The sequence below is a fragment of the Anser cygnoides genome, unplaced genomic scaffold, assembly GCF_040182565.1.
Source record: "Anser cygnoides isolate HZ-2024a breed goose unplaced genomic scaffold, Taihu_goose_T2T_genome scaffold_54_1, whole genome shotgun sequence".
Taxonomy (NCBI): domain Eukaryota; kingdom Metazoa; phylum Chordata; class Aves; order Anseriformes; family Anatidae; genus Anser; species Anser cygnoides.
Window position 1 is genome coordinate 486,728 of NW_027103076.1, and position 12,170 is coordinate 498,897.

The 12,170-nt window shown below is 45.8% G+C and overlaps 1 long non-coding RNA gene across 2 annotated transcripts; it reads left to right on the forward strand.

The window, feature by feature from the left end:
- The first annotated feature begins 2,024 nt into the window (after positions 1 to 2,024).
- LOC136789543 (uncharacterized) lies at positions 2,025 to 11,306 on the forward strand. Of its 2 annotated transcripts, none has more exons than XR_010828235.1 (2): positions 2,025 to 4,637; positions 9,663 to 11,306. It is a non-coding gene; the product is annotated as an uncharacterized lncRNA (long non-coding RNA). The 2 variants fall into 2 exon arrangements; XR_010828234.1 differs by lacking the exon at positions 9,663 to 11,306 and adding an exon at positions 8,170 to 8,655.
- Positions 11,307 to 12,170: the final 864 nt, after the last annotated feature.

Genomic DNA, 12,170 nt, shown 5'->3' on the forward strand with positions numbered 1-12,170 from the left:
GCTCCTTGGCTCTTGTCCACCTGCAGGACCAGTTTCTCCCAGTTTCTTAAGATAGGCTCACTCTCTTATTAGGAGACTGACCTTGGTAAGGGGCCCAAGGCTTCTTGCTTTAGTTAATTGGCACAATGCACCATAGTTAGCAAAGACGCTAAGTAGCATCCTAGTTTAATGCTGTCAGCGCTCTATCTCTACTTGATAAGATTCTCCTAACTCCCTCTCTCACTGGAGCCCACGCAGCCCTCCGTCCTGCCGAAGGACTTCACGGGGACTTCTGCCGGCTCCGGGTGCCCGCACACAGACAGAAATGGCTTTGAGAGAAAACAATCAGGAGGAGGAGAGCTCAGAGACTGCGGCCGGCTTCGGCCACCTTCCCCTCGCTTTCCCTCTCCGTGTTCAAACCGAGCACTGTTCTGCCGTCAACCTTCGCTGCCTCTGCCCGCGGCGCTGGGCTTCCGCGTGTGCCATTGCTCCTCTACATATTTTATCCTTCCTTTTGTAAGGAATGGTCCAGCAATTCGTGTCACTAAGGGATTTGAAGGGTTAACATCGAGGCCCGGGTCTAGGTGATAAGAGAACAAAGGGGTTTTTAGGGAAAAGTGCTGACTACTGCAGGGGATGTTGCTAGAGTTTCTGAAATCCGGCGCAGAGGCTCCCAAACGAGGAGGAAGGGGGAGCTGAAGGACAATTGAAGGACAAAAGCCTGGGAGGAAGACAACCAGCATTCAGCCCGAGCAAGCCCCGAGAGACCACCAGAGACTGATACGCAGGCGCCCCTGGGAGGGGTTTCGGATTCCGGAAACCAATTCTAATAACCCTGCCTCTTCTCGAAGTAGTAATGAATATGTATTAGCCTGGGAGCATCAAAACCAGCCGCCTTACGTAACAGGTGTGCGTCCTGGGGGAGCAGAGACTCCCGGCGCACCCAGCGCTGCTTGCTTGCCTCTATTCGTTTAATAAATTGTAAACTTTGATTGTAATCCTATTTGGATTTATAACAGCCATTTATAACACTTTTTATATTTGTATTTTATTTAAGGCTGTCTTGCCCCCCTCCCCCCCCAGCCTCGCTGCTCGCCAATAAAGCTGGCGCAGGGGCTAAGGGATTTGAAGGGCCTGCTTGTACACCTAAGGGATTTGAGGGCCTGCTTGTACACCTTTGGGGACTGCCTCTTTTGGGGGGGGGGGGGGGTGGTGTTAGGAGCTGCTTGTATACTTTTTTAGGCATTCCTCTGAGAGGGGGTTGGGAGCTTCGTGTATACTGAGGGGGGAGGGCCTCCCTCGAGGTGGAAGGGGGGGGGTTGGAGCGTTTCTACACTGTAGGGGCCTGCCTGTACAATTTTGGGGCCTGCCTTGGAGGGGTTGGGAACTGCTTGTACACCTTTGGGGCCTGCGTCTGCGCGGGGCGGGGCGGGGGGGGGGTTGGAGCTGGTTTTAACCTTTCGGGCTTGCATCTGGAGGGGGTTGGGGCCTGCCTTTGGGGGGGTGGTTGTGAGCTGCTTGTATACTGTAGGGGCCTGCTTGTACACCTTTGGGGCCTGCGTCTGGGGGGGGGGGTGGGAGCTGCTTGTACACTGTTAGGGCCTGCCTTGGGGGAGGGGTTGGGGCATGTGCCTTGGGGGCATGGGGTTGGGAGCTGCTTCTACGCTGTAGGGGTCTGGGTCTTGGGGGGTTGGGGCTGTTTGTACACCTTTGGGGCGTGCCTGTGGGGAGGATGGGGAGTTGCTTGTACACCTTTGGGGCCTGTGTCTGGGGGGGGGTTGGGGCCTGTGCCGGGGGGGTTGGGAGCTGCTTGTATGCTCTAGGGTCCTCTGGCAGGCTTTGGGGCCTCCCTTTGAGGGGGGCAGTTGGGAGCTGGTTGTACACCTTTGGGGCCTGAGTCTGGGGTGTGGGGGCTGGGGCTGAGGCCTGGGGCCTGGGGCATGCATCTGGGTGGTGGTGGTGGGGGGTCCAGTTCATGGGGGGGGTGGGTTGGGAGCTGCTTGTGGACAGTTGGGGTCTGCATCCGGGTGTGGCTGGGGCCTGCTTGTAGACTTCTGCAGCCTGTGTCTGGTGTTTGGGGGCTTTTCTGTAGTGTTTGGGGATTGCATTTTGGCTTTGGGATGTGTCTAGAGCTTCTGGGGCCTAGCTGTAGTGCTTGGGGCCTGCGTCTGGGGCTTTTCTGTAGCATTTTGGTAGCGTGTTTGTGATTTGGGGTCTGTATCCAGGGTTTTGCCTTTTTTGTAGTTTTCAGCTTTGTGTCTGTTTCTTTGTTGGTTGCCTGGGGTTTGGGGTTTGGATCATTAGTCAGTGTCATTAGCGTCGGGGGGTTGATATGAAGGGTTAGGGTTGTGGTTAGAGTTGTTAGGGTTAAAGAGAATAAGGATTTTAGGGTAAGGGGATCCAGGTTGTGGGAATAAAAATGTTTTTGCACAGAGTTACATCGTTTAGAGGGAAGGAAGGTGGTATTGATATATGCTTGCAGTGATAAGAAAGCTTAACAGACAACCTTGTAAAATGCAGACAACCAGAATCCTTAGAGCAATTGGGTGGAAATCACGGTGTAAGAAACATTACCACCTCAAAGAGGAAAACAGTCAAGAAAAAAATAAAATTGACTAGTAACAGGCCAGCAGCTGTGTATTTTCTGTGAAGCACTGGATAGATTGTGAACATGGATTACCCAGTCAATGGGGAAACTGGGGAGGGTCCTGGTCACCAAGAGGAAAAAAAAATTATATAAACTGTGTTATGGAACTAGTAGGTGGCTTGTGGGACGCCTGCCATTGCAATCGTGAATAAAAATGCTACCTCACTGAGATACTTGCCTGAGCCTATGGTATTGGTTACAGAGTGTTTCTAATAAGGTGTTAGGGTTTTAAGGTTTCAGGGCTAAGGCACTAGGGTTGGGTTTCAGGGTTAGGGTTTCCAGGGTTTAGGGTTAGGATTTTAAGTTGTTAGGGTTGGAGTTATAAGGGTTAGGGTTTGGGGGTTAGTGTGTTAAGGTTTTAAAGTATTTTGTGGTTTTAGTGTTGATAGGGTTTTTAGGGTTAGGGTCTTAGGGTTTTAGTTATGGTCAGGTATTTAGGGTTAGGGTTTTAAGGTCTTATTTTTTTTTTTTAAGGTTAGGGTCTCCAGCGTTAGGGCTTTGAGAATCTTTACGTTTTGGGTTAGGGTTTAGAAGGTCTTAATTTTTAGGGTTAGGGCTTTTAGGCGTAGGTCTAGTGTGGTAAATTTTATCGGGTTAGGACTGTAAGGGTTTTTAGGGTTAGGGTTTCTAGGGTTTTTTGGGGTAGGGGTTAGGGTTAGATCCGTGGGAGCCGTAGTGTTAGGGGTCAGGGTTCTTAGGGCTAAGGCCCAATATTAGGGTGGAAGGCCAAACTAAGGGGGGAGCCCCCCCCAAAATTGAAGGGTCGAAGCCCCAATTTAGGGGAAGAAACGTCAAAATTGTGGGGTCCCCCAAAATTGGGCGGAAGAGCTCTTAATATTGGGGGAAACCCAAAAAAGGAGGGTGGGGGACTCTAAAATTGGGGGGACCCCCCAAATTGGTTGTGTCCCCCCCCAAATTGGTTGTGTCCCCCCCAAAATTGGTTGTGTCCCCCCCAATTAGGGGAGGAACCCCCAAAATTGGGTGGGCGGACCCCCATATTGGGGGGGAAGAACACTTAAATGGAAGTGTGAAATTCCAGAATTGAATGTGGACCCCCCAGAACAGTCTTCAGGGGTTTAGTGTGGTAAATTTTCGTGTATACTGGGGGGGGAGGGCCTCCCTCGAGGTGGAAGGGGGGGGGTTTGATTAGGGAAGCTGAGGCGATTCCAGATAAGAAAGGGTTAAGAATGAAACTATTAAAGGAGAACAGAACATTAGGTGTAGGGCAGGAAACAGATGTACGGACAATGTATCTCGAAATAGGACATACGGGCAATATATCTCGAACAAGACATTGGAATCCAAGATAAGAAAATAATGAGCAGAAGATTCGAAGAAAAAACAGTCCTTGCGGTTAGGAAGAAAGCTAATTCAGCAGAATCCTGACCAAGGGTGAAAAGTACACTGTGAGGAAGACTTATGGCCTTCCTCTCTGAGACCACCGACCACAGCTCGACGACCCCTGCCCAAGACCACTGAGAGGATCTGCGCAGGCGCAGGACACAAAAAACTGATTAGCATGAGAAGCGAGAGTAGGCGGGGTTAGATAATGAATATGTATAGGCGTTAATAAAATATTAATCACTGTGATGTATAAATTTGGGACGGCTTTTCACTTCGGGATGCACGATAGGCGGAAAGATCCCCCGTGCATCCGGCGCCGTCAATAAAGAATAAATCACTTAAAGAAATTGGATTTATGATCTTTGAATCAATCTGGCACCCCAGATGGGACTTCTTCTCTGTCGGACCGCAGGACCCGCTGGGAACAGGACTCCCTAGGGTACCCCCGGGATTTCCCGGAGGGACTCCTCGACTCAACGGATCACTGCGGAGGCAGACACGGACCCCATCATTGTAAGTGATTATATTCTTTATTTTGGTTTATTTGGTTGACCGGTCAATTGGGGTCGTCTGTAAGTCGGAAAGTAAAAGTTTTCTGCAGGACGGCATTTGGTTTTTTGGAAAGCACTCAGTTGCTGTTGGGAAACAAATAACCTTTGCATGCGAGGTTGGTATTACGTTGTGTTTAAATGTGGAACTTGACCTTGGCTATTGTCTTTGGGATTCTGATTGTACTCTTTATAACGTTACTAGGATCTTGGTGTTATTGTGGAAAGCTGCCGGCTTGTATTGTGTAACAAGAAACATTCTGAACTGTAACATGGGGGGGCAGCAGAGTAGTGGGATTCCGAAGAAAAGCCCGTTGGGATGTATCTTGAGTCACTGGAAAGATATAGGGGGATCCCCCGGTGGAACTGAAAATAAGAAAACGTTGATAAAATATTGTAATCAATGGTGGCCACTTTATAAGTTGGATTGTGAGGGAAATGGCCACTGAATGGAACCTTAAATTATAATACTTTACTACAGTTAATGTTGTTTCTAAGGAGAGAAGGAAAGTGGGATGAGGTGTCATACGCAGATATGTTTTTCACTTTGAGAAACCACCCAGAATGGCAGAAGGAGTGTGGAATTAACTTAGCCCCACAGGATCCTTTGATCCTGGCAATAGAAAAGGATATGAAGAAGGAAGGGGCAGGAAAAATGAAAAGATGTTGTTCGGCGTGCAGTATCGGGCAGAGATGTTTGAAATTGAATGAGTCAGAGGAGAGAATGGAGGATTATGTCCTCTCGCCCCAGATAATAGAACGAGGCGTGGGGGCGAGCCCAGGAAACGGCAGAATAGATAAGAAAAATGAGAGTTGGGGGAATGGAGACTTTACCCCGATCACGGCTCGAACCCGAAGTAAGGTCGGGCCCGTTATTCAAGCCCCGTTACGACAGGCTATGGGGGCTAACGGACCAGCTCGGATAAAAGTACCTTTCACAACTGCTGAGTTAGATTCATGGAAGGAAGCTGTGAAAGGATACCGGGATGATCCAGAATCAGTGGCCCGGAGGTTTGAGCTGATTGTAAAGAATTTATATCCCGATTGGAAAGATATAGAGATAATGCTGGCAGCATTATTGGAAACGGAAAAGCAACTGGTAATTAAGAATGCACAAACTCAAGTACAGACCCAGGTAACGTCAGTTTTACCTGGAACTGTGGAGGTATATGTGCTCAGAGTGGACCCAAACTGGGACTATAATGATGAGGGTGATTATAGGTTATTAAAAAAAATATCAGGAATGGATTAGGATCGCCTTGGAAAGTGCGATACCAAAGTCTGTAAACTGGTCTAGGTTATATACCATAAAACAGGGGCAAACTGAGACCCCGTCAGAATTTCTCGATCGACTAAGGACAGCAATGCAAAACTTTACAACGATAGACCCCTCTTCTGAGGAAGGTAAAGTCCAGCTAGTATCATTGTTCTTGGGTCAGTCTGCAGACGATATAAGGCGGAAGCTTCAGAAAATGAAAGAGCCGGATGTGAGAGATTTAGAAAGGCTGGTGGAAGAGGCATGGAGGGTATTTAGGAATCGAGAAGGGAATGAGAAACAAAGGCTGGGTAGGGCTATTGCTGCGGCAACTGTTGCGGCCTTACAGAGGCAAGAAGAACCTTTTCGGGGAAAAGGAAGAGGGAATGGGATAAGGGGAAGGTCAGTAAAGCCTCCCCTGAGACCGAATCAGTGTGCATATTGTAGGGAAGTGGGTCATTGGAAAAGGGAATGTCCAAAACAATGGGAGAAGAACAGGTTGATGGTAGCTAGTGTATCTCCCGACCAATGAAGTGGACCGGGGGATTCTACCCTAGCAGATCCGCTGGTTAAAATTAAGCTAGGGAAATCAGGACAGGAAGTGGAGTTTTTAATTGACACAGGAGCGACTTATTCTGTGTTAAACCAGAAATTGATACCAGAGGATGAGGATTTTGTGACGGTGATAGGAGCTACAGGCCAGCACGAGAAAGCCTTTTTCCTAAGGCCTTTAAAATATAAGTTAGGGAAACAGATGGGAATACATAGGTTTTTATATTTACCAGGATCCCCGAAGTCTTTGCTGGGGCGAGATTTACTAGAACAATTAGAAGCGGAAATTGTCTTTGAAAAAGGGAAGGTGGGGTTAAAGGTGAGAGAAGAAAAGCTGATAACCGCGCTAAGCTTAACGCTGATACAAGCAGACCCTATCGGTAAAGTACCTTCGGAGATTTTAGACCAAGTTTACCCAGGAGTCTGGGCTACTGACATCCCTGGGCGAGCCAAAAATGCAGCCCCGATAGTGGTGAGATTAAAGCCAGGGGAAAGGCCAGTTAAGATTAAGCAATATCCCCTAAGATTAGAAGACAGGAAAGGAATTAAGGGGATAGTGGATAAGTTTTTAAAACATGGACTGCTGGTTGAGTGTGAATCTGAATATAATACTCCTATACTACCAATTAAGAAGCCAGATGGGAAGAACTATAGATTAGTGCAGGATTTAAGAGCTATAAATAAGATCACTGAAGATATACACCCTGTGGTAGCCAACCCGTACACATTACTGACTAAATTAAAAGATAATTTAGTTTGGTTTACCGTACTGGATTTAAAAGATGCTTCTTCTGCCTGACTTTAGCCCCAGAAAGTCAGAAGCTTTTTGCTTTTGAATGGGAAAATCCAGACTCAGGACGAAAGGCTCAATTGACCTGGACCGTATTGCCGCAGGGATTCAAAAACAGCCCCACGATTTTTGGGAATCAACTAGCAAAAGAGCTTGAGGTTTGGGAGGCCCCAAACACCGAAGGAGTTCTGCTGCAATACGTTGATGACCTTTTGATAGCCACTGAGAATAGGAGCAGCTGCATGCAATGGACGATAAGTCTCCTTAATTTTCTGGGTTTGAATGGGTATCGAGTCTCTCAACAGAAGGCTCAGCTGATTCAGTCACGTGTAACTTACTTGGGGTTTGAGATTTCAGGGGGACAAAGGGAGTTAGGAACAGAACGGAAAGAAACTATCTGCCGTACCCCAGAACCACAGACCATTAAGGAATTACGAACTTTTCTAGGGATGACAGGTTGGTGCCGTCTATGGATTAATAATTATGGACTAATTGTAAAACCCCTATATGACCTCATCAAGAATAACCAATCAAAATTGGTCTGGACGGGGGAAGCACGGGCTGCCTTTAAGAAGCTTAAATTGGAGTTAATGCGAGCACCAGCTTTGGGTCTACCGGACTTGTCTAAACCCTTTTGGTTGTACTCCTATGAGAGACAAGGGATGGCTCTGGGGGTGCTGGCACAGAAGCTGGGCCCCTACAGGAGAGCTGTGGCCTACTTCTCTAAACAACTGGATGAAGTAAGTAAAGGTTGGCCGGGTTGCCTTCGAGCGGTGGCCGCTGTCATCATGAATATACAGGAGGCTCGGAAGTTCACTATGGGACAGAAGATAACCGTGCTGGTATCACACACTGTCTCGGCAGTCTTGGAGCAGAAAGGGGCACACTGGTTATCCCCTCAAAGATTTTTAAAATACCAAGCAATACTGGTGGAGCAAGATGACGTAGAAATTGTGGTTACTAACATTGTGAACCCAGCTTCTTTCCTTAGTAATGCTCCTGACGAGCCAGTGGTCCACGATTGTATCGAAACTATGGAAACTGTGTATTCTAGCCGACCAGATCTCAAGGAGGAGCCCTTGGAAGACGCGGACGAATCATGGTATACTGATGGAAGCAGCTTTGTGAAACAAGGACAACGCAAAGCAGGGTATGCGGTGACGACCACTCAACAGGTAATTGAGTCGAAACCATTACCCCCTGGGACGTCTGCTCAGAAAGCAGAAATAATTGCCCTTACGCGGGCATTGGAACTAGCAGCAGGAAAGAAAGTAAATATCTCGACAGACTCTAAGTATGCATTTGGTGTGGTGCATGCACATGGGGCTATCTGGAAGGAACGAGGATTATTAACGGCCCAAGGAAAACAAATAAAATATGCTGAGGAGATTTTGAAGTTGTTGGAAGCGGTAAAGCACCCAGAGAAGGTGGCTGTTATACATTGCCGGGGACACCAAAAAGGAACCGCTGACTTCGAGGTAGGGAACCGATTGGCTGACCAAGAAGCAAAAAGGGTGGCCGGATTGGCTGAGGCAGAAGCGCTCACTTTAATACCAGACGGTAAAATACAAACTTTAGGTGAAGGACAGGAACCTAGGTACACACGGGAAGATCAAAAGTTAATTGGGGACCTGGGAGGAAAAGCAAGGAGTGATGGATGGGTATACCTGAAAGATAATAGGGTTGTACTACCCTCTAACTTAATATGGCCTATGGTCATGGCAGAACATAATAAGACTCATTGGGGAGCAGACACCTTATATAAAAATCTGAGTCGAGTCTTGGTGGGAAGAAATCTGTATACTACGGTAAAACAAGTAACCCAGCAATGCAGTATTTGTTTGCATCATAACCCTAATACAGAAAATAGGGTAAAGTTCGGAATAATCAGTAAAGGAAACTATCCAGGACAACAATGGCAGATAGATTTTTCAGAACTGCTAAGAAAAGGGGGGTATCGATACTTGTTGGTTTTGACAGATACTTTTTCCGGGTGGCCAGAGGCTTTTCCCCGTCGAACCAACAAGGCAAGAGAAGTGGTTAAGGTTTTACTGAATGAGATAATACCGCGTTTCGGAATTCCGGCAGCAATGTCCTCGGATAGAGGCTCTCATTTTTGTGCGCAAATAGTTCAAGAAGTAAGTAAGGTCTTAGGGGTAGACTGGCAACTCCATACCCCTTACAGACCACAGGCAAGCGGACAAGTGGAAAAGATGAATCATCTAATCAAACAACAAATAGCCAAAATAGGACAAGAGACTAATTTATCATGGCCTCAGTCTCTCCCTTTGGCTTTACTTAGAATTAGAGTAAAACCACGGACAAAGGAAAATCTAAGCCCTTTTGAAATATTATACGGAAGACCCTATCAGTTTTTGTTCAGCGGGGAGGACCTGACGCAACTGGGGTCGGGATACTTGTGTAATTATTTAATAGGACTCCAAAAACAGTTGGATCAAATATCTAAAGTTGTCTCAGGAACCAGGGCTAGAGGGCTGGACCAACCAATCCACCCCTTTAAACCTGGGGATTATGTGTATGTAAAAGCATTTGCAGGTCGACCTTTGGAAGAAAAGTGGACGGGACCATACCAGGTGTTGCTGACAACACATACCGCCATCAAGATTAAGGAGCAAACGGCCTGGATCCATTATTCGAGAGTGAAGAAAGCTCCAAAAGCCCCCTGGAAAGTAACGCTGGGTGACGGTGAACTGAAACTAAAGTTCAGTCAAGCGAAATGAAGACACTATGGTCAGGAGTATTTAGTAATGTAGTTAGCAGAAATTTAGTTAACAGAATTGTTTTATTTCTGTGGTTTATAGTTGTAATTGTGATTCAAGAATTGGAAGGTGCTTCTATGATGATAGAGAATGGTGGGTGGCCTTGGTCTGAAGCCGTAACCACAGAGGATAAGAGCATTAATGGAAAGTTAGCTGTTGTGGTTATTTGGCGAACAAATGGTGATCATTTACATGCATTATCAGAATGGCAAAATTTAGGGGAAGGGTGGATACACCAAAGAACTGTAGGGGACGAAATTGAAATAGGGTGCCGAATGATTAATGGAACAGCCCACGAGAAAGCAACGGGGATTTTAGTAAAACCGACTTCCAAAAGTGGCCAACAAGAAGGTTGTATCCGCCCAGGTAAATTAGATTGTTGGTATAATTTTATATTAACAGTTAACTGTTTTTGGACAGTGAGACCCCCTATTGCACTTCCTTCCCCTACAACCTATGCCCAAGCCCCAGTCAAGCTGGAACCCAAAATTTATGAAACAGGCCCATATGTAGTAAGGAACACAGGCCAACAACAATTGTTATTTAATCCAGAATGGTCTCTCAAGCGTGTTGAATTGCTAATACAAATTAACATCTCAGCAGTTCAACCAGCCTGTTCTCCTTTCCTGAAGACATCATTAGAAGGCTGGACAATATGGTCACAAAAGCAAGTACACCTCAGGGGCAGAACACAAAGAGACTTAACTGGAATGCTAGGAACAGGATTAGGAGTTTTAAATGGAATTGATTCAGAAATACTAATGAATAAGCTAGCCACAGCAACAAGCGATTTGACAAAATTAAAACAGCCCCTGCAATCATCCTTACTGGCATTGGGAACTAGCCAATGGCAAGTTTCAAAGGTGTTACCAATATGGGAAAAGGCTGAAGACCAGGACCACAGACTAATAATAGATGCACTTAGTATGGCACAAGATAATGTATCTTTAGCTTTTAGTTGTATACAGGTACAGTTATGGATGCAGGCAACGGCTGCCTTGATCATTAGGGAAGGAAGTGAAGGCATTTTTCCGGCTGAAGTCCGAAAGATTGTTTGGGACAATGCCAATGATTTCGAAAAGAAGTTCCAATCTTGGTGGACTCTGGTAAATTTTACCTATGATCCCATTATTAACATGGCTACTGCCTTTGTGCTTACTATACGTAATGCTACAGTTTATGTTATCCACCCCATTGTTGCACTAGGGTTAAATCATGAGGAAACAGTGCTCTATCCTTCGGAGCATAGAACCTGGGCCCGGATGAAGAACGGGAAATGGCAGTCTGTGAATCTAGAATCATGTGCTACCCGGGAACAACAAGGATTTATTTGTGAAAGCAACACAATTGATGCTCAGGATGTATGTCTTGACACTGAGCAAGGTGTTTGCCACTTTGAAATTCATCCAAATACTAGTCAAAAGACTGTGCTTGTATATATTGGTCAAGGCTGTGTGTGTTTAAGAACTGCTTGTGCTTTTGTAGAAGTAGATAAGGAAAACATAACTCTACCTAGCAAAAATCACTCTAACTTTTGTATTTGTAACTTTGTTAGAATCATCGGGTGTGATTTTTTATATTCAGCACCAGTGGTATCCCACCAGTTGATCAAGTCCAACAACACAATGTATCACAAGTTATTACCCACACCTATTGGGATGAACCTCACGCTAGTGAAGTAATTACTTAAACACCAAGACCTGATCAAAATTTTAAAAGGCATTCAGGAAGATGGAGAGAAGACTTTAATCACTGTCCACCATGATACAAACGAAATAAACAGAGTTTTGCAAAGAGTAAAACAAGACACAGATCATAGCTGGTGGGACAAACTCTTTCGATGGTCGCCAACTGCAACTGGGATTTTGAACACATTGTGTCACCCAATTATTGTTCTATTGATGTTAGTTGGTATAAGTTTAATATTGTCTTTTGTAATACTTGTTTGGAATTGGAAATTGTTACAACGAATGGCAATATTAGCTTCCCTGACGAAAGTACATGGCAAGGTATTGAGCAATACATATCGTAGAGGCTGGGAAGAAGAATTTTTGTATTCGGAAAGGTCTCTACCGACATAGAGGAAATATAGAAACAAACAAAGGTTCTGTATAAGATTAGTAAGGATAACATTTCATGGGGCTTTGAGGAAATATGGAATAAGTTAACCTCATGGTTACCCAACTTTCAATAGTTAGAACAAGTTTTTACTGATCTGGTTATGTTATTGGTAGTAGGAATATTTGTATGTATGTCACTGCGATACTGCTAATGA